The following is a 25,349-nucleotide window of genomic DNA, read 5'->3' as shown; positions in this document are numbered from 1 at the left end:
CTGGGGGGCAGACAAGCAGGGTTCTCACAGGGTCAGGAGGTCTCGGGCAGAAGGTCTTTGTGTTTGGAGAGCTGCAACTCCTGATCCCATCTGCTTGAGCTTCTGATCCTGTCCTCAGGGTTCACGCTTCCAGTTCAACAGTCAAGCCATTTTTCTTTGGAGCAATTTTAGAATTTAAAGCTATTCTTTCTTCTTATTGAAAGTTCTCAACCAAGGCTGGGGTTGTGGCTCAATGGTACCGTGCTTGCCTAGCATAGGAGAGGCACTGGGTTCGATCCTCAGCACCAACATAAAAATAAATAAATAATTAAAACAAAGGTATACTGTCCATGTTCAACCAAAAATATTAAAAAAAATAAATTTTTAAAAACAGTTCTACAAAAGTCTATGCTTGGGCCTGGGGTTGTGGCTCAGTGGTGCAGCACTTGCCTAGAATGTGCGAGGCACTGGGTTTGATCCTCAGGACCACATATAAATAAATAAAGGTATTGTGTCCATCTACAACTAAATATTTACATATGCATATACACACACACATATATTAAAAAAATCCATGTTTACAGAGTGTTTCAATCATTTATTGCTGCATTACAAACCACTGTAGAGTTTCATGACTGAAAGAACAACCACTTTTTTTTTAAATCTCCCATGACTCTGCGGGTTGACAGGGCTCAGTGGGGTGGTTCTTCTGTTGAGGTCCAATGGGATCTGCAGATCAGCTTGTAGCTACCTGAGGCCTGGAAGGACTGAAATATGCAAGATGGCTCACTCAGGGGGCTGGCACTCGCTACTGGCTCTTGCCTGGGATCTCAGCGTGGACTGTTACCTGGAGTCCCCCAGTTTTCCTCCGTGTGGGCTCCCCGTGTGGCTTGGGCTTCCCATAGCAGGGAAGCTGGATTCCAAGAGGAAGGAAATGAAAGCTGCCAATGATCTTAAGGCCCAAGCTTAAAGTCCTCCCCATATTACTTCTGCCATTTCCTGATGGGCAATAGTCACAGAGCCGGCCCCAGTTCAAGGAAGGGTACATGAGATCAACCTCTTCATGGAGGAGAGGGGTGGCCCGTGCAGACGGTGAGGAAAGAATGAGGGCAGGTGTCTTTTCTTCACAGACTTCTACCCGAGCCTGTGACTCAGCTGGCTTGGATTTGGGTCTAGAGTAGCATCACTCCGCTGGCACTCAGGAAAGGATCCCCCTAGAAGCTCCACCAAAATCAACACAGGAGTTGCTTCTTCCTGGAATCTTCTCTGACTCTACTTGAGTACATAGTTTTTTACTGTTAATATCAGTTATACTTTCTATGAAAATATACGTATCTGCTTAACTATGTGTATTTTCTGCACACATATGTAGTGCATTTGAATAGTAAATTGATCTTTTCTTCTTGGGGGGGGTGGGTACTGAGGATTGAACTCACAGGTGCTTTAGCACTGAGCCACACCCCCAACCCTTTTTATTGCCTTTTGAGACAGAGTCTCACTAATTTGCCCAGGCTGACCTTGAACTTGCCATCCTCCTGTCCTAACCTCCAAGTCACTGGGGTTACAGGCAAGCACCACCACACCAGGCTCTGTGTAGAGCTGTGTAAGTTCTACCTGAGGAGGCACTGCATCAGATACCTGGATAAAAACAGGGAATGAGTCAGGAGGAAAGGAAATTCTAGACAAAGGGAACAACACGCACAAAGCTCCTGAGGCAGGAGTATGCTAGACACATGCAGAAGTCTGTGTCTGGCCTGGGTGGAAACGGGTAGAGATATATTGTTTGAGGTCAAGAAAGCTCAGTGAGAGTCTGGGTTTTATTCCAAAATTTATGGGACGCCACTGGAAGGTGTTCAAGTTGGAGCTGATGTGTCTTAATATATAATTTTACAAAGATCCCTCTGTTACCTAGTGAGAAATGGCTGCAGAGGGCCGACGAGAAAAGCAAGAAGCGTAGAGTGGCTGGGAGGCAGTTTCAGTTGCCCAGGTGAAAGGCCATGTGGGTCTGAAGTCTAGTTTCCATCTCTGCATTCTCTGTACCTAATTCAGTATTTACTTATTACCTGTCATTTGGTAAGAGAGTGAATTCATCCTTGCAGTACATACATACATGCATATTGCACTCCACCACTGAGCTACAACCCCAACACTCAAGGAAAAAAAGAACTTTTATTTGTAGACGGGGTCTTCATAAGTTGCTGAGGCTGGTCTTGAACCTGCCACCTCCTGCCTCAGTCTCTCAAGTAGCTGGGATTCTAGGCTACTGCCACCAACACCCAGCCATGCAGCAAACAGCGCCTGAACACCTGGTATTGGTAAGCTCTGCAGGGGGTGTTGAAGGGACATCAGGGAAGGAGACTTTCCCTTCATGGAGCTTTGATTCTTGTGAGGAGAGAAGATATTAAATAACAGGTAAGCACAGATATATGGTTTTCCTAGTGATGAAAGGTACCTTGGAGAGGAACAAATCAGGGAAGAAGGCAGGGGAAAGCTGGGGTGCGAGTGGGCAAGAACGTAAAATACAGCAATTATGGAAAAGCCTCTCACTGAGGAGTGACATGTGGACAGTGTTCAAGGGGAGAAGAGGGAGTGGGTCATTTAGGTTTTAGGCAGGAAAAACAGCAAGTAAGGTCCTCCTGAGGCTGCAGTGGGTCAAGCATATTGGAGACCCTGGAGGGCTCCCGTTTCCCTGGGTACAGCAGTGAGTGGAAGACAAGTGGCCAAAGAGCTCAGGGGAGGAAAGGGAGTTGAGGGACAGGTTACGTGGTACTTCCGGGGTTACTGCAAGATTATGGAGTAGGAACACAGACAGAGTTGGTTTTTACAGGGTCCTTCTTGATGCTGTATGGAGGACGGACTCCAGGAGGGTTAGGATGGAAAAAGGAGATCGGTGAAGAGGCTGCTGCAATAGTCCGGGGTGGGTGTGGGTGTGGGGGGGTGATGGTGGTGACAGTGGAGCTACCAGATTATTTTATTCACGCTTAAGACATTTCATACTAATTCGGTCAGGCTGTGACTGAGGCTCAGGGGTAGAGCGCTCGCCTAGCATGTGCAAGGCCCTGGGTTCGATCCCTAGCACCACATAAAAATAAACAAAATAAAGGTATTGTGTCCACCTACAACTAAAAATATTAACAAAACAAAACAAACAAACAAACAAAAAAAACAACGCTCTCAACAACAAAACATTCCTCCCCAAAATCTCTTTACATAGAAAGATTATTCTGGGTCGAACCGAATCTCATATTGCATTTGGTTTTCACCTGTTTTGTGCTTTGATATTTTTAAATGTCTAGGCTAGTTGTGTCAAACAATGTTCCATATTCCAGATTTGTATGATTATTTTGTATGATTTAAAAATAATATTTAGTTTTTAGTTGGACACCTTTATTTATTTTGATGTGGTGCTGAGGATTGAACCCGGGCCTCGCAGCCGCGCTAGAGGAGTGCTCTACCACTGAGGCCCGGCCCCATGATAATTTTTTACAGTTGGATCAAGGTTTTTTTTTTTTTTTTTTTTTTTTAAACTACGCTTCAGAGGTAGGATCATGCTTTCTGGGCCTTCCCTGTTGCATGGTAGCAGGAGACACACACACTGACCGGCTACGGGTGACGCCAGGTTCCCTCTGTCCCTTGGTTGAGGTGGCGTCTGCCTCTCCACGGTAAAGCCAGACGTTCCCAGTTGTAAATCAGAAACCCTCGGAGGGATACCACTCAGGAACTGAGTATGCTGTGAATATCCTGTTGCCCAACAACCTTCCTCCCAATGGCCCGGCGTCGGACGGGCACCTCTGGGGTTCTGACCTGGTGCCTCGGTTTGCTCATCTGCAAAATGAGGGTCTCCAGGGATGCTGATTCTGAGGACCCGTGTTTTGCATACGACAAACCCTCCATAAAGGTAAGACGCCAGTGGGTGAAGGCAAGCATGATAAACACCCAGGGCTGGGCGAGGGCGGCACTCCGGCTCTCCCGAGCTCTCACCGGCTCCGGGAAGGCCGGGGGCAAAGGCCGCCGCGGGGTACCGCGCGGCCACGCCCTCCGCTGTGGACGCCCTGGCGGGGCGCGCAAGGCCCCCTGGGACCGGTAGTGCTGGGCGTGGCCGCGGGACTACATATCCCAGCGGCCCCCGCGCCGCGGCTCCAGCGGCTGCCGCCTCAGCCCCTCACAGCGACGGCGGCGGCCGCGGCGGAGTCGGTGGCGGTGGCTGCGGGCTGAGCGGCTAGTTTCCGACTTCAAGCTGAGCTGCGAGGAAAATGGCGGCGGGAGGTGAGTGGAGATAAAGGAGGCGGCGGCCGGCGAGGGGTGGGTGCGAGGCGGGGGCAGAGGGCGCGGCGCCCGGGCTGTCGCGAGCCGCGGCTCGAGCTCGGGCTCGGGCTCCGGCGAGGCGCGGAGGGGCGCGCCGGGCAGCTCGGGGCCACGCCGCTCCCTCAGCCTCCGCAGCCCGCGCCGGCGGACGGGAGCCCGGGCGGGGCGGGCGCGGGTCCCCGCGTCGAGGGTCGCCGCGGAGTTGGGGGGGGTCCCAAAGTTTTGTCCTCCCGCCGCCCTCGCGGCGCCGGGCTGCGCCCCGGGCTCCGCGCCCCTCCTCCGCCCGCCGCGGCCGCCGGGCTCGGGGCGCCGCGCAGACCCCCGCCCGCCCTCCCTCCCGCCGCGCGCTGCCTCCCGCACTCGGCGGCGGACTGGACCGGAGCACGGAATTTCTGCGGAATTTCCATTTTGGGCTCGGGCAGGTTCTGGGCAGTTTCCTCAGTAAGGAGGCGTTTTACTATCGTGCCGCTGGCCGGCAGGCTGGGCAGCGGGCAGTTGGCGGGGTCAGCTTTGCATTGGCCACCTCGTTACCTTTTGCCCTGCTCGCGGCCAGGCTCCCTTGTTTCGTTGGTTCAATTTGTGACTCGCACTTGCCTTAAAAAGGGGCCGTGGGGCGTTGGGAGGCTTAGTTGCTTCCCAGGCATTTGGAGGGCATCTGGGGGGGGGGAAGTGGACCCGAAGAATAGTTAGGAGAGGGACTGAGCATCTCGAAATCGCACTTGGCAGGAGGAGTTCAGGACTCGCAGATGGAATGACACGCAACGGGTGAAACTCGCTCCAAGTCGAAACTGCCCCCCACCCCGGGCAAGACTTCCTTTTTGCAGTTTTTGAGCAGAGCCTCAAAGCCAACCTGTTTTTGTTATTAAGCCTGTGCCCGTAAAGAAACAGGAAGGCGCGTAACAGCTGTCTTGCTGCAGTGGTTTTCCGCGGAGTTGAATGAGATGAGTGAGGGTAGTAGTGTGGAGTGCGATTGCTGCATCTCCTTGATTTAAATGCCTGCCCTCGGCTCCAACTAACTGATGTGGCTGCAAGAAAGCGTTTTTGTTGCGGCAGGTTGTTTAAAAAGATGATTGGGGGGAAAATAGATCTTGAGCGAATGCTGCCTGAATTAAAATGTTAATGGAAACCTGTAAGTTCGTGAACTGTTCTTTTAAAACAATTTCAAATTACTGTTAGTTTATTTGGACATATAATATACAACTGAAGAAGTACAAAAACATGGAGAAATCAATCTCTTTCCCTTCAAACCCTATAATTCCCCTTCGGAGGCAGTGACTGTTAATCATTTTCTAGAGTTATCTTTGGTTTTCAGGCTAATTATTTGAAAATTTTTATTTGAAACACAGCATGTTGGATACCCAAAGCCGGGAAATAAAATGAACAGAAGGAAAGGGAAATGTGGTGGGAACGCTGTTTTCTTCTTTTTATTGTCTTTAAAAATGTTGGTAGCTATTGGAAAGGTTCTTCTGAACTTACTGTGTTTCTTTATTTACTCATATCTTAAAAGAAATAACAGTCTTTCAGTGTTTAGGATGAAGAACCCAACTAGGGTCATTGTTTGTATGTAAGATAAAGCCTCTGTAAAATGTAAAATGATATCGAACACTATGGCTCCTGACTCTGGAGGTTACTTCAGGTTCTGCATTTAAATGAGTAGTAATCTAAATTGCCTGTGATCCTGAATTGTAGGGGATTTTCTATACTGGTAGAAATGACTAGTTGTCCAATGAGCATCAAAAAACCAAAAAGAGGCATATGCCAGCTTTTGGCATATAGAAGTAGATTTTGGAGTTGGGGATTGTGGAGTAAGTGGGGGGCTGTAATTGTTTCTAGAGCAGTTATATGAACTGCTTCTACCAGAATATCCCTTTACTATGGAGGCTTTGAAAATACAAAGTTCAGCTTAATCAACAAAGTTTCCATTTTTAATACATTTTAGAATATTGTTTTAAGAATTTATTAACATGGTTTGTTGATATTAGATATCACAGTTCAATGATATTAGAGCTAGGTTATTAGGAATTAACATTACATAACTTATGCGTGTATCTATCTATATTTTTTTGGGTGCTGCGGATTGAACCCAGGGACCAATACATGCTAAGCAGGTGCTGTATTGTTGAACTACACCCCATTCAATTTCACTGTATTTTGAAAGTAATTATATTGTGTATTTCGCCTGGTATAAAAATTAATTCTGGGCTGGGGATGTGGCTCAAGTATGCTCGCCTGGCATGCACGGGACGCTGGGTTCGATCCTCAGCACCAGGTACAAATAAAAAGATGTTGTGTCCGCCGAAAAACTAAAAAGTAAATATTAAAAAATTCTCTCTCTCTCTCTTTAAAAAAAGAGATAAGTTATTAAAAAAAATTATTTCTGTGAAGCAACCCCATCCCAAGCAAATAAGAATTCATTCAGTAAAGAGTGAGTATACTGTTGAACCCTAGATCTTTTTTCCCCTCAGGAGTTGTATAAAGTTCTTGAAATGGTTGCTAATTAATGCCTTCTTTCTTCTTGCCTGTTTTTTTTTGAAGGGGGGGGGGGTACTGGGGATTGAACCCAGAGGTGCTTTCCACGGAGCCACATCCCTAGCCCTTTTTATTTTCATTTTTTTTGATTTTTATATTTTGAGACAAGGTCTCTCAGTTGCTTAGTGCCTCACTAAGTTGCTGCTGTTGGCCTTGAACCTGTGATCCTCCTGCCTCAGTCTCCTAAGTGTGCCACTGTGCCTGCCTGTTTTTTATTTTGAGAAGTTGCTTAGGGCCCTACCAAGTTACTGAGGCTGGCTTGGAATTTATGATCCTGCTTCAATTGCCCAAGTTGCTGGGATTGTAGGTGTGAACCACCATACCTAGCACTAATGCCTTCTTGACAACTATCTTTTGAAATTTAAAAAAAAAAAAAAAATCTCTCTCTCTCTTTTTTTTTTTTTTTGTTATGTCAGGGACATTACACTAAAGAAAAAAATAGTTTATTTCAGGTACTGGGCATTGAACTTAGTGGCACTGTACTACTGGACTACATCCTGGGCCTTTTTATTTTGAGACATGATCTCCCTAAATTGCTGAAGCTGGCCTCAAACTGTGGTTCTCCTGTTTCAGCCTCCTGAGTTGCTGGGATTTTAGGTATATGCCACTGTGCCCTGCTGTAATTTTTGAAAAAGAATAATTTATTTTTAAAAGAATAATATAGGGGGCTGGGGTTATGGCTCAATGGTAGAGTGCTTGCTTAGTTTGTGTGAGGCACTGGATTTGATGCTCAGCACCAACTATAAATGAATTAAAAAAAAAAAGTCTATCAACAACTTAATAAAGAAATAATCTAGGTCCGGGGTTGTAGTTCAGTGGTAGAGAGCACTTGCCTAGCACATGTGAGGCACTGAGTTCCATCCTTAGCACCACATTTTTTAAAAAAAGTAAAGGTATTGTGTCCATCTACAACTAAAATGTATGATATGTTCAAAATATCTTTTAGTTTGGACAGTAGGGTAAGATGGAAAACAAAACAAAACCCAGCAACCTACTATTGTCCTATTCCTAATTGGTTGTTAAGAAAAAAGCCCAAAAGTCATTTATGTTGTTTCTTTTTTAGTACTCCAGTACTCAGATCCCAGGGCCTCTCACATTATGATGCTACAGAGCATTGAGCAATACTCCCAGCCACCCCTATCCTTCAAATTTTATTTTTTAAAAAAGGGGGAGTCTCATATTCACTATTCTCATGCCTCAGCCTTGGGGTAGCTGACATTACAGGCAGGCAATAGGACTTCTTTTTAAATTTTTTTTTTTAAAGAGAGAGAGAGAGAGAGAGAGAGAGAGAGAGAATTTTAATATTTATTTTTTTAGTTATCGGTGGACACAACATCTTTGTTTGTATGTGGTGCTGAGGATCGAACCCGGGCCGCATGCATGCCAGGCGAGCGCGCTTGAGCCACATCCCCAGCCCAAAATATTTATTTATTTATTTATTTATTTATTTTAGTTTTCGATGGACACATCTTTATTTTTTTTTTTAATGTGGTGCTGAGGATCGAACCCAGCACCCCGCGCATGCCAGGTGAGTTTAAAAATTTTTGAGCTACATAATTTCAAACCTTGACCAGAAGATGTAGAGTACTTTTGAAAACTTCTAATTTGTTGCAAGTTTACAACTAGTGTAGCCTCCAGTGGCTGATTGTCTATATAGCAAATTGGCAACAATTTAATACAGTTGTTACTCTGTTAATGCTTCCTGGGACCAGTAAAACAGAGTTGTGGGTTATTGAGAAGTTGACTACAGTTTCTCATACATTAAGCTCTGCAGAGATACCTGTACCATTTTAGTTGAATTTATTATACTCCATAGTATATTATAGAATATTTCTTTTTTGTATTATTTAGTGGTGGAAGCTCTGGGAGCAGAAAATTAGCATTGGTAATATATGATTTTTTTTTTTTTTTTTAAGTTCAGCAGACTGGAAGAAAAAGGTGACTAGATTCTAAGGGATAGTTTTGATATGAGTGCTGCAGTTTAATGTTGGCATTTTCTTCCATTTTTATGAGTGCTTTTTGGAATGGGGGGATTACAAAATGAACATTTAACGGTTAAGGTGAAGGAGGAGATGTGCTGTAATGAGGCTTATTCATCAGTTTGTTAGTGTTTGCCGGGTAAATATCTTTATTTATTGTTTTTCTGAGAGGGTTTATGGGAGATTATTTTGGGTTTAGACTACAGTTTATTTACTGTCTAACCTTATTTTCAACCTCCTAACAAATAATGGAATTAACTTTTCTGCCATCTAGTTGTTAAAGGAACAGAAAAATGGCCAGAATATGTACAGCAGTAGAAAAGGAAGACCTATACTGTCTAGAAAGGCCAGTTTAGTCACAAACTAAATAATATTAGGCAGCATATTGCCAGTTTCTAATTTTGTCAGCATTAGCTTAGTTTAGGATAATTTTTGCTGCTCTAGGTCAATTTATAGTGGGGGCAGTAATAAAGGTTTATTTAATTGTGTAGTAAACTCTGTGTCCTAGAGGCAGAGGAAGGAATTCAGCCTGATTGTAGAACAGGTTTTGGACTAGTGTCTTTCCTTTTTTTCATAGTGTTCAGTGTCATAACCTGTATTGTCCCTCCACCCCTGTGCTGGTCTGTAGGGCCTTATGCCTGCTAGGCAAGTGTTCCACTGCAGAGCTACATCATAGCGCTACATCCCTAGTCCTTTTCCTATTTTCATAGTTTTTGTTAGAAACAGCTGTGTTCTGTTTTTCCTTTTCTGTTAATTCTTTTTTTGTGTGCTGGGGATTGAAATCAGGGGTGCTATACCACTGAGCTACATCCCCAGTTCTTTTTGCTTTTTGAGGCAGAGTCTCACTAAGTTCTCCAGGTTGACATCAAACTATATATCTTCTTGCCTTGGCTTCCTGAGTTGGTGAAATTACAGGCATGTTCCATTGAGCTTAGCTCTGTTAATTTTTTAATTGATACGTTCTAGAAAATGATGTGACCTTTTTTTGTCTATTATCTCTATGAAGATATTCTGTTGAAATGTTTGATTTCCTTGGTTAGAAGATATAAGTAAGGGTTATGTAGCTGAGCTGCTCTTTTTGGAAACCAGGCTGAGTAGATTACTAAATTTTTTTTTCTCTTTTTCCTTCCTTCCTTCCTTCTCCCCCTCCCACCCTCCCACCCACCGGGGATTGAACCCAGAGCCTTCAGCATGCTAGGGAAGAATTCTTATCACTGAACTACATTCCCAGCCATTTTTATTTTATTTTGAGACAAGGTCTTGCTAAATTGCCCAGGCTGGCCTTGAATTTGCTATCCTGCCTCAGCCTCCCAGAGTAGTAAATTTTACTCTCGATTATCTACATAGTAATGAAAAAGGAATATTGGCCTGGGTATCACATAGTAATGGATAATCTGCTCCCTGGGGCTTTGCTTTTGGTAGCTATGGCAGCTAAATTGGAGTGGTAGATGGATAGATAGGAAAGGACCACAGAAGTCAGCATAATCCTCAATTAGGATAAACCTTATGGTTAATTGAATGTTGAGTGTACAGTTTAAATCCCATTATAACAAACGCCAGGGGACTAGCTAAATTATTTTGTTGTACTGGAATTAGGCTTTATTTTTAATTTTTACTTAGTTTTTGTGGCTGGGGATTGAACCCAGGGATGCTCTACCACTGAGCTACACCTGCAGTTCATTTTTATTTTGAGACAAGGTTCTTGCTAAATTGCCCAGGTTGACCTTGAATTTGCAGTCCTCCTGCCTCTGCCTTTTGAGTGGCTGGGATTACAGGCGTGCACCACCATATTGGGCTAGGCTTTATCAAATATTGTTTAAAATAGTCTTTTTGTTAGAGGCATTAGAGGTTTTGGAAAAATTTCTATTTATTGTAATAGTTTGACAAGTCATTACTCATGAATCTTTCATTTTTAATGTTGTGCCTTTGAAAAAGAAAGAACCCACGTTAACCTGGGCAGATAATTTGTCTATCTCACGTCCCCATGTCGCAAGTAACTTTATTGTTTTAGTATGTTTATTAGTAAGTAGTACCACTGTCAGAATGCAGTCAGAGGAAATGAGAAATTTTCCAGATTCTCAGGTGATTGCTGCTGATAATTTTTTCTGTTCCTGACAACTTTTTAAAATGAATGAGTGTACTTCATTTTAGTGTGAAGCTGTCTTGAAGTCAGTAATAATTGAGTTAGTCCTTTTGGCTTAATGTAGTTTGAGATCTTTAGATTTTTAAATGGTATTTTTTAAAAAAGTATTGGTAATATTGTGGTCTTCAACTTTGAGATAATTTATCTATAACTATGGAATTTCTCAGAAACAGGTTTAATTTCTATAGAATGAGAAAAAGCTATTCTATGCCTGGCCAGAAATATACTTTACTTTTTGTCCTGTATGTTTGGTTGGTGTTTGACAAATTTAAAGGCAATTACATTCAACCTTTGTATCTAAAGCTGTCATTTTTTTTAGTTTGCCTAGAGAATTTTGATTGAGTTCAGTGAGACATTTTTGAAGTCATTCTTTTAAATAGATGTTCCACAAAGGAGGGAAAATCTGAAAGAGGAATTTCAAAGCAACTCAAGCAGTGTTTTGAAAGTTCTCAAGTCTTAAGAATAATGACTGACTAGTAGGCAGGAAGCCTGCCCCTTGTATTGAGGTATTGTTCCTCTGTCTCATGCATTTGAGAACGTTAGTACAAAAGAGGGGGAAGAAAGAGGCTTAACAACAAAAAGAGGGGAACTTTTCATGTAAATAAATATTTTTCACTCTTCTGTTTAAATGAAATCTAAGGCCAAATTATTTTACTTTTTGGTAAATGTTTATCATAATCTAAATATCCTAAACTGACATTTTAATAAATGAAAGTTAATTGCTGTTGGAGAGTGCAGCATGATCCCGTACTTGTTTCCAAACAACTTAAAAAATATCACTAGATATTTTTCTCATTTTGGTACCTGATCAATATCATTTGTTAGCCTGTTACTTTGAAAATAATTTTTTAAAGAGTTCAGAATAACTTGTAAGCCTGTACTGCAAGCTTTGAGTAAGTCAGTGTTCTTTACTTTAAAATTTGTAAAACAAAGGGGTGCCATGTGTGATCCTCAAGGCTCCTTATGTTAGAAAATACTACTAATTTAAGGCATCATTGATTTTTTTTTTTTTTTTTTTTTTTTTTGGTGGTGCGAGGGTTTGAACGTAGGAGTGTGCTCCCTATATCATAAGTCCTTAAAAAAAAATTGTCAGGTTTGTGGCTTTTCCTTTTTTGTTTTGTTTTGTTTTGGTAGCACTAAGGATTGAACCTAGGGCCTCATGTGTGCCACTGACCTACATCCCCAGACTTAAAATTTTATTTTGAGTCAGGGTTTCATTAAGTTGCCCAAGCAGTTCTTGAACTCCTTGATTCTCCTCTCCTTAGCCTCCTGAGTAGCAGGGATTACAGACATGTGCTACCTTGCCTGGCTAGAATGGTCTTTTATTAAGTCTTTTCACTTTTTCTTTCTTTTCTTTTCTTTTTTTTTTCTGTGTGGGTTATCAAATTCAGGCCCTGGCATACCCAGGAAGTGCTCTACCACTGCTGCACCCCCAGCTCAGTTTAAATTTTATTGATCAAACATTAAGTGCATTAAACTCTTTATGCCAGGCAATGTGAAGTCAGATGCAGTTTCCAATGCTGATTCATCATTAAGAGTTTGGGGATAGAGCTGGGCAGGGTGTCCCACACCTCTAATCCCAGTGGCTCAGGAGGCTGAGACAGGAAAATTGCAAGTTCAAAGCCAGTCTCAGTCTCCTTTACTAGTAAACTCCTTTTTACTTAAAAAAAAACAAAAACAAAAACAAAAACAAAACAAAAACAAAACAGCCTCAGCAACTGAATGAGGCCCTGAGCAACTTAGTAAAGCCCCATTGCTAAACAAAAAATGAAAAAAAAAAAAAAAAAGGCTGGGGGTGTGGCTCAGTTAAGTGCCCCTGGTTCAATCCCTAGAACACCTCCTATGCACCCCCCCTCCCACCAAAAAAAAAAGTTTGAGAACAAAATGCCTTTGAACTCCTTCTACTGTAAGAAAGTAAAGTGATGTTACTTACTTAGGAAAACTGTCAGTGAAATGGATCACTGAATGTAAGGTGCCCTATAGAGTAGCTTATCAGCTAGTTATTTCCAGACTAAAATTTGTTAGCTTTATCTGAAAATGTATTAAGGATTACCCAGTGTTCTCTTCACCAGATTGTCTTCAGTCTGTGCATCCTTCGCTCATCTGTTTCCTCTTACTTGCCTGGACCTTGTGTCTCAGGTCAGTGTTTATTTGGTTTTTTTTTTAGTTGTAGATGGACACAATACCTTTATATATATAATTTTTTTTTTTTTTACTTATTTATTTAGTACTGGGGATTGAATTTAGGGGCACTCGACCACTGAGCTGCATCCCGGGACAACTCTATTTTGTATTTTACTTAGAGACAAGTCTAACTGAGTTGCTTAGTGCCTGGCCATTGCTGAAGCTGGTTTTGAACTCGTGATCCTTTTGTCTTAGCCTCCTAAGCCGCTGGGATTATAGTACTATACCTTTATTTTTATGTGGTGCTGATACATGTGCTAGATAAGTGCTCTACCACTGAGCTACAACTCCAGCCCAGGTTAGTGTTTCAATCCCAGCCCAGATAGTGGTCTCCATCACTAGTGGAGCAAACCTTTGCTAACTCCATCAGTGAGAAAAAACAACTTCACATTTATATTTGGATATTGGATGGTCAATGGCATCATCTTCCCAGAACGAGACAGGACTATTTCTGTATTAAGTTTTAAAAACATTTTCATCAGAAATTACTAAAATGGAATTCAGGAAGCTTCTTTCAAGTACATAACTATGTCTAGAATGGAGGAAGGCTTGGGTGTACAGATCCCAAATTAAGCAAACCTGCAGTCACAAACTTGCCAATAACCTGCAGTATTTTCTTTCTAAAGTATAAAATCACTCCCATGTGTGACTTTTTTTTTTTTTTGCAGAGGGTGGGGGAACCGGGAATTGAATGCAGTGGTGCACAACCACTTAGCAACATCCCCAGCCCTTTTAAAAAAATTTTTGAGACAGGGTCTATTTAAATTGCATAGGACCTAAACAATTTAGTTGCTGAGACTGACTTTGAACTTGGTATCCTCCTGCCTCAGCCTCCTGAGCTGATGGGATTGCAGGTGTGCACCACTGCACCCCAATGTGTCTTTTTTATTTTGTGGTACTGGGAATTGAACGGGGGCACTCAACCACTGAGGCACATCCCCAGCCCTTTTTTGTATTTTGTTTAGAGACAGGGCCTCACTGAATTTCTTAGGCCCTCGCTAATTTGGTGAAGCTGGCTTTGAATTTGAGATCCTCTTGCCTCAATCTCCTGACCCACTGGGATTATAAGTGTGTGCCACTGCACCTGGCTGTGACTTTTTTTAAAAAACTGAATTTTTGTACTGTCATTCTCTTAGCTATGAGGCCTTTAAACTTTAGTCATCCTTAATTTGCTACTGCTTAGCTGTTGCCTACTCCTCCATGCACATACATACTTAATCAGTGTTTATTAAGCTTTTACTATGTAAGACACTAACAAGTTTTTTTGACCTTCAAGTGCACACATTCAGGTATTTACCAGTACTTCAGTCCAAGGCCAACTGTGATCAGTTGGTTTTAGAGATGTTCAGAGGAGGAAAGGGATCACTTATGACCAAGTGATCAGTGTGTAGGACTTTGAAGAATTTTATATGGACAGAAACATTTCTTGTTTTGGGGAATCATTATCTAGGGCAGAGATTTAATCCTCAGTACTGAAAATAATGTTAATAGAATAATCTGTAGGTTTTATTCAGATTTACCAATTGTTTCAATAATGACCTGTATAGGAAAATAAATTCATAGGGCCTTGCTAAATTGCTGCGGCTGGCCTTGAATTTGTGATCCTCCTGCCTCAGCCTCCCAAGTAACTGGATTTCCTTTTTTATTTGCTTAATATTACTCTGTTGTTTGGGTATGTCACTGTTTCCCCATTACTTGGTGATAATCAAAATCTAGAAACAATCCAAATGTTTATCAAAAGAAATTCTCTGCATTAGACTGTGTATAGATATATGCTTGTATTTTTTTTATATTTATTTTTTAGGTGTAGATGACACAACACAATGCCTTTATTTTTATGTGGTGCTGAGGATTGAACCCCAGTCCTGCCTGTACCACTGAGCCATAATCCCAGCCCCTGTGTTTGTATTTTTGTGGGATAAATCCTCAGGAGTGGAATGGATTGGTTGTATGGAGAGTGTATGTTCAGTATTTAAGAGTTTTAAAAAGTTGCCAACTGTTTCTCAAAGTGATTGTACCATTTTACTTTTCTCTCAGCAAAATTCCACATTCTGATGAACATTTGGTGTGATTAGTCTTTTTAATGTTAGCCATTTTTGGGGTGTATAGTGTTGTATTGCTCTTTTTTCCTTCTTTCTTGAAACTGCTGAAAATTGAATGGAGTGTTTCACATATACTAGATAAATATTTTATTACTGTACTGCACCTCCAGTCTTCATTGTGGTTTTGAGTTTCTCTAATGGCTGATGTTGAACATCTTTTCTTTTACTTATTTTTTTATTAGTATATTTTTGTTTTTTTGTGTGCATGTGTGAAGAAGTATCTGTTCATCTCTTTTGCCTGTTGTTCATTTGGGGTGTTTATCTTCTTCCTTTTTTTTTTCCTTTGGTACTGGGGATCAAACCCAGGGACACTTAGCCATTGAGCCACATCCCAGCCCTTTTTTATTTTGAGACAGGGTCTCACTAAGTGGCCTTGAACTTGAAATCCTCTTGCCTCAGCCTCCTGAGTTGCTAGGATTAGAGGTGTCTGTCTGCCACTGTGCCCAGCTGTCATCTTACTTAGATGTAAGGATTCTTTAAGGTGCAAAACTCTTTTTTTTAAAACCATAAATTTTGTACATAGTTTCTTTGAGTTTGTGCCCTATTTTGTTTTTGTAACTATTTTTTAAAAAATTTTTTTAGTTGTAGAGGGACACACATATCTTTGTTAATTTTTTATGTGGTTAGGCAAGTGCCTTGCCACTGAGCCACATACAGCCCCAGCACCTCATAACTATTTTTGAAGGAGCAAAAATTTTAAATGTTTCTGGAGTTCATTTATCACTTTTTGCTTTTTCTTTTATTGTTCATACTTTTCATGCTATATTTAAAAAATCTTTGCTGACTTCATAGTCATTAAGACTTGCTGGGTGTTGTGGCGCGTGCCTGTAATCCCAGCCTCTTGGGTGGCTGAGGCCGGAAGATTCTAAATTCAAAGCCAGCCTCAACAACTTAGTGAGACCCTATCTTAAAAACCCAAACTCAAAACCAGAAAATGGCTGGGCATGTGGCTCAGGGGTAAAGTGCCCCTGTGTTCAATACATGCTAACACCCCCCCTCCCCCCCAAAAAAAGAAAAAAGACTTTTGACTTCTGTTTTCCTCTAGAAGTTTTATTATTTTAGTTTTATTTATTTATTTTTTTGTATCGGGTATTGAACCCAGGGGCACTTAGCCACTGAGCTGCATCCTTAGCCCTTTTTCATTTTTTAATTTTGAAATGGGTTTTGCTAATTTGGTGAGGCTGGCCTTGAACTTTTGATCTTCCTACCTCATCTTCCCAAATTGCTGGGATTAAGTGTCTGCCCAATTGTAGTTCTTAAATTTAGGCATGTGATTCATTTGAATTGATTTTTTGCATGTGGTATGAGATTAGGGTTGAGGTTCATGTTTGGTATGTGGCTATCAATATATAAACTTAGCACCTTTGATGAAAGTAAATAGACCATGTGTATGTAGATCATATTTTGGACTCTTTTCTGTTTCATGTATTTGTCCATATGGATGCATCTGTGTGTCTACCTCTGCATATCAGTATTTGTCTTTCCCCTGTACCACACTGTCTACATTGAAGTCTTGAAATCAGAGAGAGTAAGTCTCCAGCTTTATTCTTTTCAAAGTATTTTGGCTTCTTTGCATTTCCATATAATTGTTAGAATCAGCTTGTTGATTTCTATATAATGGCTGTTGAGATTTTGATTGTAATTGCATTGAATCATAATGAATATCAATATGGAGAGAATTGACATAACAATATTGCACCTTCTCTTCCATAAACCTTCTCTCCATTTATTTAGTCTTTAATTTCTCTTAGTGTTTTTTAGTTATCGGTGTACAAATTTTTTTTTTTCTTAAATATTTTTATTTTGGGGCTGGGATTGTGGCTCAGCTGTAGAGCGCTCGCCCAGCATGGGCGGGACCCAGGTTCAGTCCTTGGCACCACATAAAAATAAAGGCATTGTGTTTTGTCCATCTACACCTAAAAAATAAATGTTAAAAGAAATTATTTTATGTGGTGCTGTGGATCGAAAAGAAATTATTTTATGTGGTGCTGTGGATCGAACCCAGTGCCTCCCTCACACATGCTAGGCAAGTGATCTACCACCGAGCCACAACCCTGGCCCCTCAGTGTACAAATTTTATAAAGTATGTCAAATTTATCATTAAGTTCCATATATTTTTTTTTAATATTTTTTAGTTTTTGGAGGACACAACATCTTTACTTTATTTTTATGTGGTGCTGAGGATCGAACCCAGCACCCCGCGCATGCCAGGCGAGCGCGTTACCGCTTGAGCCACATCCCCAGCCCTAAGTTCCATGTTTTTAAATGTGTTTATAAATAGTATTAGAAATTGAAATTTTAAAAATAATTTGTTAGTGTATAGAAATATAGTTGATTTTTGTATATTCACTTAATACTTTATAATCTTGCTAATAACCTGATTAATTTTTATAGCTTTTATGTAGTTTGAGTAGGATTTTATACATAGGTGATTATATTGTTGGAATAAAGACAATTTTGTTTTGTCATTTTCAGTCACTGTGCTTTCTCTTTTTCTTGCTCTATTGTGATAGCTGGTGCCTTGAATACAATGATGGTTAGACATCTTTGTCTTGTTCTCAAGCTTAGGGGCTAAGCGTTAAGTAAGGTGTTATAGGTTCACTCAGTATAGCTTTGCCTTTTCAGAATTTCAAATAATTTTAGTCCTATAGTATGTTATGTTAAGCTTCTTTTTCTTTGCCTAATTCTGTGAGATTGATTCATGTTGTTACATGTATTAGGAGTTCTGTTTATTGCTGAGTTATTGTATGTATACAGCAATATGTTTTCACAATATATATGACAGTTTGTTTACCCCTTGAGCAGTGTATCTCATTGTGATGATGATGACAATGATAAAATGATTTGATACTGGGGATTGAACCCAGGGGTGCTTCACTGCTTAGCTACATTCCCAGTTCTTTTTTTATTTTGAGGCAGGAACTGGCTAAATTTGAGGTTGGCCTGGAAGTTGGTATCCTTCATCCTTCAGCCTCACCAGTCACTGGAATTAAGGATTTGTGCTACCAAGCTGGGCTCTTTATGATTTTAATTGATATTCCTTTTACCTTCTTTGGTGAAATCTTTTGCTTCCTTTCCCTATCTTTCCCTTTCCTTTTCCCCCTTCCCACCTCCTTTTTAAAATCAGTTTTTGTTATTGATATGTAAAAGTTATATATATGTATGTATATATATATATATATATATATATATATATATATGTATATATATATATATATATATATTTTTTTTTTTTTTTCCTTCATTCAATATGGATATGTATCCTTTTTTGGGGGGCCACTATACCATTGAGCTACATTCCCAGCCCTTTTTATTTTTGTTTTGAAATGATCTCTCTAAGTTGTCCAGGCTGGCTTTGAACTTGAGATCTTCCTACCTCAGCCCCCCAAGTAGCTGGGATTACCAGTGTGAGCTGCCACATTCTACTGGAATTTAATCTTTTATCTCTTTAATAAAATGAATCAATAAGACCTTGTCTGTTTTCTCACTTATTATTACAGATTAAAATGGAAAAAAATCACACATGTGGGTGTGGTAGAATCTTAATGAGAAGGTGCTGAAAACCAAAGTGATACTAGGGGTTTGGCTTAGTGGTAGATTGCTTGCCTAGCATGTGTAATTTATGGATTTGATGCCTAGCTTGCAAAAAGTAAAAACACTGAATATTGCCTAGGAGCTCTTGTCATTGTTCCTTGTCTAGCCCTCACTGAAAAACTAAAAAAGCTCAAAAAGTTTTTTCCCCCTTTGGTTGAAACAGAGCATGCTAGGATGTTGCACCACTGGCCTTGAAAAACCCAATTTTTATGGCTTACTATTGTATTAGTGCAGGATGTATACCTTTTACTCCCAGATACATATTTTTGGGCAGTATGTGGAATCTCATTTCATGGCCCAGGCTGACCTCTGTCTGTGGGCTTAAGTGATCCTCACAAATCAGCTTTCTGAGTAGCTGAACTCCAGGCTTTTGTTTCTATGCCCAGCTTATACTGTCTCTTCATAGTGTTTTCTTAACTATCCTAGTGACACATATTCTCTTTTGAATGTACTATAAGCCAATAAGAAAATATGAGTGTCACAACATGCTATTTTTCATATTTAGTGTTATATTAAATTATTGTGACCTTAAATTTCTTGTATCTCTCTGGACATATATTTATTTTTTTCTTAGGAAGAGATACGTCTCAATTTCTTTCTCAGTCCATTCATCCTACTTTGAAGATGTATATTTTAATTATTTTCTGTCTGAATTATTTCTATCATGCTGGAATTTTGGAACATTTTGCAATTTACATTTAAGAAGGGCCTCTTAAAAAAACAGTGGAAATTTCCAGCTTTAAAAAAATCAGAGTACTGCTCTAATAACTGCTTTGCAGGAAGAAAGAAATATGAAAAAGAACCGCAGACATTCTGGATGTCAGCCTGTGAAATTTTCCACTATTTCCCATAATAACATGCAGGCATGCTCATGCTGCTGGATTCAGTGCAACTGCAGTTGCCCTCTGAGTGGAATTTGAAGCCACTCTACTCTATCAATGATAAAATGGCATCGGGCCAGCTTTAGTGAGCAGTGCATAAATTCACACATCCAAGGTACTGTATGTTTGTTTTATCTCTGCCTGATTAGTGTAGCATAAACACTGAATTTGTAAAGTTATTTAAAATTCTTCTGATTCCAGAATTCTTAATTGTTTTCATCAAGTTTAATTTTTAATTTCAGTAGATTTATTGTGCATCTGAGGAGATAGAGTAATTTTTTCACAGTACTGTGTAAACAAATTTTGCAGGGTTTTATACTGTATAGAATACTGAGAAAAGTAAAAGTTTTATAAAGATTTGCAGAAGTTCAGTAGTTCGTGTGAATCGAGAGATATTTAATATTTTAACTATTTCAGGTGCTTGTCAATCTTTTAAAAGATTAGTAGACTTTATATTAAAATTGTGTTTTTTGTGATTCTAAGGATTGATTCTGAGGCTTCACATATGCTAGGTAAGTGGTCTATCATTGAGCTATATCCCCAGTAAAGGCTTTTAGAAATTGGAGAGCAAACAATATTGTTTCCCACTGATGAGGTCCAAGTTGCATAGTTCTGTAAGAAGCAGAGGAAGAGCTGAATGTTTAACAGTAGATCACAGATACATTGTAGTTGCCTATCTTGTTTCATTTCTTTTTTTTTTTTAATATTTTATTTTTTAGTTTTAGGTGGACCCAGTATCTTTCATTTTTATTTTTATGTGGTGCTGAGAATCGAACCCAGTGCCTCACGCATGCCAGGTGAGCACGCTACCACTTGAGCCACATCCCCAGCCCTTGTTTCATTTCTTAATAGTGGTATTAAGGAATAAAATAAGAAGAATTTGAATGAAAGTAAGATAGAAGAATTCAGATTTTATGAATTGACCTGTTATTTTCAAAATTTTATTTATTTATGGAACAGGAGCCTGCGATATTACCTAGACTGGCCTCAAACTCTTGTTTTCAAGTGATCCCCTGTCTCAACGTCCCTAGTACCTGGGACTATAGGTTTGGGCCACTATTTTGAACTTTGAATTAACCTTTTAAATTCTCATTCATTTGTTCCCTGTCCCTAGCACTGGAGAGTGAAACCAAGACTGTTTTACCACTGAGCTACATTTCTAGCCTCCCCCCACAACTTTGACAAGATCTCACTGAATTGCCAAGGCTAGACTTGAATTTGTGATCCTCTTGCTTGAATCACTTTATATTTGGAAATAAAGCCATATATATATAAAATATAATCTATCCCCCAGACTGTTAGGTCTTAGATTTGAATGAAAATGGTGTTGTGACATATTAGTGTCCTCCACCCCTTCCCTGTAATCTACTTCTTCCTTGTACCCTCTCATCCTTCCTCTTTTGTGTATCTATAACTCTTCTGACCTCCTCATGCACTTCCCCTTCTCACTCCTCATTCTAGCTCCAAATATTTTATTTCTTCTTTCTCAGTCTAAATTTCCTTCTGGCCTGTAACCTTTTTTCTTCTGACAGCTTTCCAGCCTTCAAGTTCCTTACTTCTGGCTGCTCACTGTTAACCAAATCTCTTCTTTACCTTTGGAAGGCTTCTTCGCTTAAGTCTTCTCTGCTCCTGGCAGAATGATTTTCTTTTTTAGTCTGTCTCTTCAAAAATGCATATCCTCATACCCTCCAATAGTCTTTGCCCTCCACTTCTGCCTCCCTTGTCTTAATATATATACTACAAAGATCTATTGAGTGCTAGCTGTGTGTCGGCTATTCACTAGATGTTAGGCATATAACCATTGAACAGAAGGGCTATTGAGTAAGGCCATGTAAAGGACTGGGAACTGGAGTGTATTGGGGTTTTACATGTTAGATGGTAGTCATGGTAAATTTCACTGAGAAAGTAACATCTGAGCAAAGAGTGAAATGAAGACTTGTGACTATTGGGAGGTAGGGTTGGCATGAGGAACATTGTGTTTAGAGAGAACAATCAGTGCCAAGCCCTTTAGCCAGGCATGGTGGCACATGCCTGTAATCCCAGCAGCTTGTGAGGCTGAGACAGGAGGATCACAAGTTCAAAGCCAGCCTCCGCAATTTAATGAGGTACTAAACAACTCAGTGAGACTCTATCTCTAAATAAAATACAAAATAAGGCTGGGGATGTGGCTCAGTGGTTGAGTCCCCTGGTACAAAAAAAAAAAAAGTCCTTTAGTAGGAGCATTCTTAGTATATTTGAAGAAGGCAAGGTGATCAATATGCTGGAGCACAGTGAACAAAGGGTAAGTAGTAAGAGAAGAAATTTGAGTAGAACAGTAGGACCTCATAGGCAGTTGTAAGGATTTCAACTTTTACTTTGAGCAAAATGAGGAACTGCTATAGGTTTTAATTATATTTATAGCTATTCCAGAAATATCAAGATTTTTCTCTTAATTAAACATTTTTAAAATTGTAAAATGATTAATTCATGTTCATATGGAAAATACAGAAAAGTACAAATAATAAGGACTACCAATAAACTCATCTATGTCTATTTCTCTAGTCTTTTTTTTCTTTGAACTTGTTCATGTACACATTGCCTCATGTTCTGTAGGGATTTAGCAGAGCAAATAACTGAATCTGGCTTTAAAATGATCCCTTCTGCTGCTCTTTGAAGAATAACCTGTAAGAGTACAAGCTAGAAGATTTACTATAAGGCTTTTACAGTAATTCAGGTAAGAGATAATGGCTTAGACAGTAGAGGTGAGAAGTGGTCATGTATATGTATACACATACACATAATGATTCATTTCTATACACACACACACACACACACACACACCACATCACTAAATTGCTTAGGGCCTTGCTACATTGCTGAGACTGGCTTTGAACTTGCAATCTTCCCACCTCAGCCTCCTGAGCCACTAGGATTATAGGAGTGCCTGGCTTATCCCCAGTCATCTTTTAAAAAATTGTATATATTTTGTTTTGCTGTCAGGGATTGAGCCCGGGTGCTTTACCACTGAGCTACATCCCCAGTCCATTTTATTTTTTGAGACAGGGTCTTGATAAATCATTGAGGGTCTCCCTAACTTGCTGAGGCTGGCCTCAAACTTGTGTTCCTCCTTTCCTCTGCCTCCCCAGTTGCTGGGATTACATGCTTGTACCACTGTGCCCAGAAGATTCTGTATGTATTTTGAAGGTATAGCCAACAGGTTTTTGTAAAGGATTCTCTTGGGGGTGGGGTGAGAATCAAGGGTAATTCAAATGTTTTTGGACCAAATGACTAGAAACGTTTGGTTTTATCAAACTCTCCATCCAAGATTCACTGGCATATACTTTCTCTCCCCACCCGCCCCACAGCGGAGGTTGAATCCACATAATTAGTGAATGCTAATTACATGTGTTACCAGTGCTCCATACCCCCACCATTATGTTCCTTCCCAAGCTCCTTGTCTGAACTGTTCAGTTTGGCACTTGGTACGTACCACAAGATGCTCTGTATAATGAATGCTTCACTGGTATTAGTCTCCCTAACTAGATAACGAGCATCCTTTTACTAGATAATGCAGAATTTATAAGTCTTTTTAGTGACTGACAACTTTCTGAGTACACATGGACATTCAGTACATGCCGATTGTGTGTTCCTCAGGCTTTAAAACAAGATATGAGAAAACCTCAAAGTAAATGCCTACTTTAGTTTTTAAATATAAGTTTTAGTTGTCAATGGATATTTATTTATTTATTTATTGTGCTGAGAGTCAAACCCAGTGCCTCACATGTGCTAGGGAAACGCTCTACCACTGACCCCAGTCCCTACTTTAGTTTTACTTTGATTACTGGTATCTTTTGGGAATGAATTATTGTGAATAATTATCCTCAGCCCCCCTCCCCCCAGTATAAAAACCATTATTTGGTTTTTATTTTCATAAAATAGTATCTATTTCCTTGGCTTTAGGTACATACTCTTTTTCCCCTCTTCCTTATAGTGGTGCGGATTGAACCCAGTGCCTTGCACATGCTAGGCAACAACTCTATCACTGAAGCACATACATCCCTAGCCCAAAGACTTGATTTGTAAATAATGAACATTTATTGTTTTCCTGATTTATGTAAAGCATTCTAGGACATACAAATTTGAGTTGGAAAAGGTTTGCCCAGAGAAGATCTTATTCTTTGGTGCAGGCAATGGAACATAAACAAATTTCTGTCTCCTTCATGAATATAACATTACACTATGATTTAATGAAAACAAATTATTATTCCTTTGGCATTACAAAGGTTATAGGAATTACTTGCCTCTTTATTAAATAGTGGTCAATGTCAATACTTTGAATTTCTTCTTTTTTTTGTTTGTGGTGCTGGGGATTGAACCCAAGGACCTCTTGTATGCTTTGCTGCACAAGCCCTTTGCCACTGAACTTCATCCCAGCCTGTCCCACCCCCTCTCCCTCACCCCTCCATGGGATAGGGTCTTGAGGTCTTGCTGTTACCCAGGTTGGGCTTGAACTTGTTGGCTCAAGTGGTCTTCTTGTCTTAGCCTCCTGAATACCTAAGACTAAAGGTATGCTTTAATTAATTTAATTTAATTGCACTTTTTTTCCAAATTTTTTTAAAGGTAACTCTTTTAAAAAAAAAATATATATATATATTAGTTGTTGATGGACCTTTATTTATTTATATGCAGTGCTGAGAATTGAACCCAGTGCCTCACACATGCTAGGCAAGCGATTCATCACTGAGCCACAGTCCCAGCCCTCAAATATTTTTTTATAGTAGATGGACACAATACCTTTATTTTATTTTTATGTGGTGCTGAGCATCGAATCCAGTGGCTCACATGTGCTAGGCAAGCACTCTACCAACTGAGCTACAACCCCAGCCCTAATTGTTACTGTTTGTGTGTGTGGTGGGTTCTGGGACTTGAATTAGAGAAGCTCTACCTCTGAGCTATATCACTGTCCCTTTTAAAAAAATTCTTTAAAAAGCCAGGTGTGGGGCTGGGGATGTGGCTCAAGCGGTAGCGCGCTCGCCTGGCATGCGTGCGGCCCGGGTTCGATCCTCAGCACCACATACAAACAAAGGTGTTGTGTCCATTTATAACTAAAATTAAATAAATAAATATTAAAAAAAAAAAAGCCAGGTGTGGTCTTCATACCTGTAATCCTAGTGGCTTAGGAGGCAGGAGGATCACAATTTCAAGGCCAGCTTCAGTAATTTTAGAGAACCCCAAACAACTTAGTGAGACCCTGCCTTAAAATAAAAAAATAAAAAGGACTGGAAATGTAGCTCAGTAGTAAAATACCTATTACTGTTTTGAAAAGTTATTATTATAAAGTTTTTTTAGACTTATTCTTAGCTGTTGTTACTGATAAGTGTGCCTGCTCTTCTACATTGTTTGGTATTACTTGTATGAAGTTTCTTTGGAGCCTTGTTTTACATCAGTACTTTATTTATTTGGTTTGTGCTGGGGATCAAAACTGGGGGCTCATACATGCTAGGTAACTGCTATCATCATTGAGCTAACTCCCTCCACCCTGTTCCTCTTTCTTCATTTAAAAATTCTTTTTTTCCCCATGTTGGGTGTGTGTGTGTGTATCCTTTTGCTGTCTTCTGTAGGAGCACATGTTTTCCTTACTCTCTTAAACTTTGCCTTAATCTTTCTATTTAAA

The 25,349-nt window shown here is 40.2% G+C and overlaps 1 protein-coding gene across 8 annotated transcripts in view; it reads left to right on the top strand.

Annotated features, from left to right (window-relative positions):
* The first annotated feature begins 4,094 nt into the window (after positions 1-4,094).
* Positions 4,095-25,349, top strand: part of Ncoa3 (nuclear receptor coactivator 3) — a 123,322-nt gene continuing 102,067 nt past the window's right edge. For all 8 annotated transcript variants that reach the window (XM_046432886.2, XM_046432885.2, XM_046432881.2 and 5 more), the window contains exon 1: positions 4,095-4,245. The gene's annotated coding sequence lies outside the window, so the exon portion shown is untranslated. The remainder of the gene's footprint in view (positions 4,246-25,349) is intronic.

The sequence above is a fragment of the Marmota monax genome, unplaced genomic scaffold (assembly GCF_021218885.2).
Source record: "Marmota monax isolate L192 unplaced genomic scaffold, Marmota_monax_Labrador192_F-V1.1 WCK01_AAM20220418_F8-fsc00014, whole genome shotgun sequence".
NCBI lineage: Eukaryota > Metazoa > Chordata > Mammalia > Rodentia > Sciuridae > Marmota > Marmota monax.
Note: the sequence above shows the minus strand (reverse complement) of the source record. Positions and strands in the feature narration are given on the sequence as shown.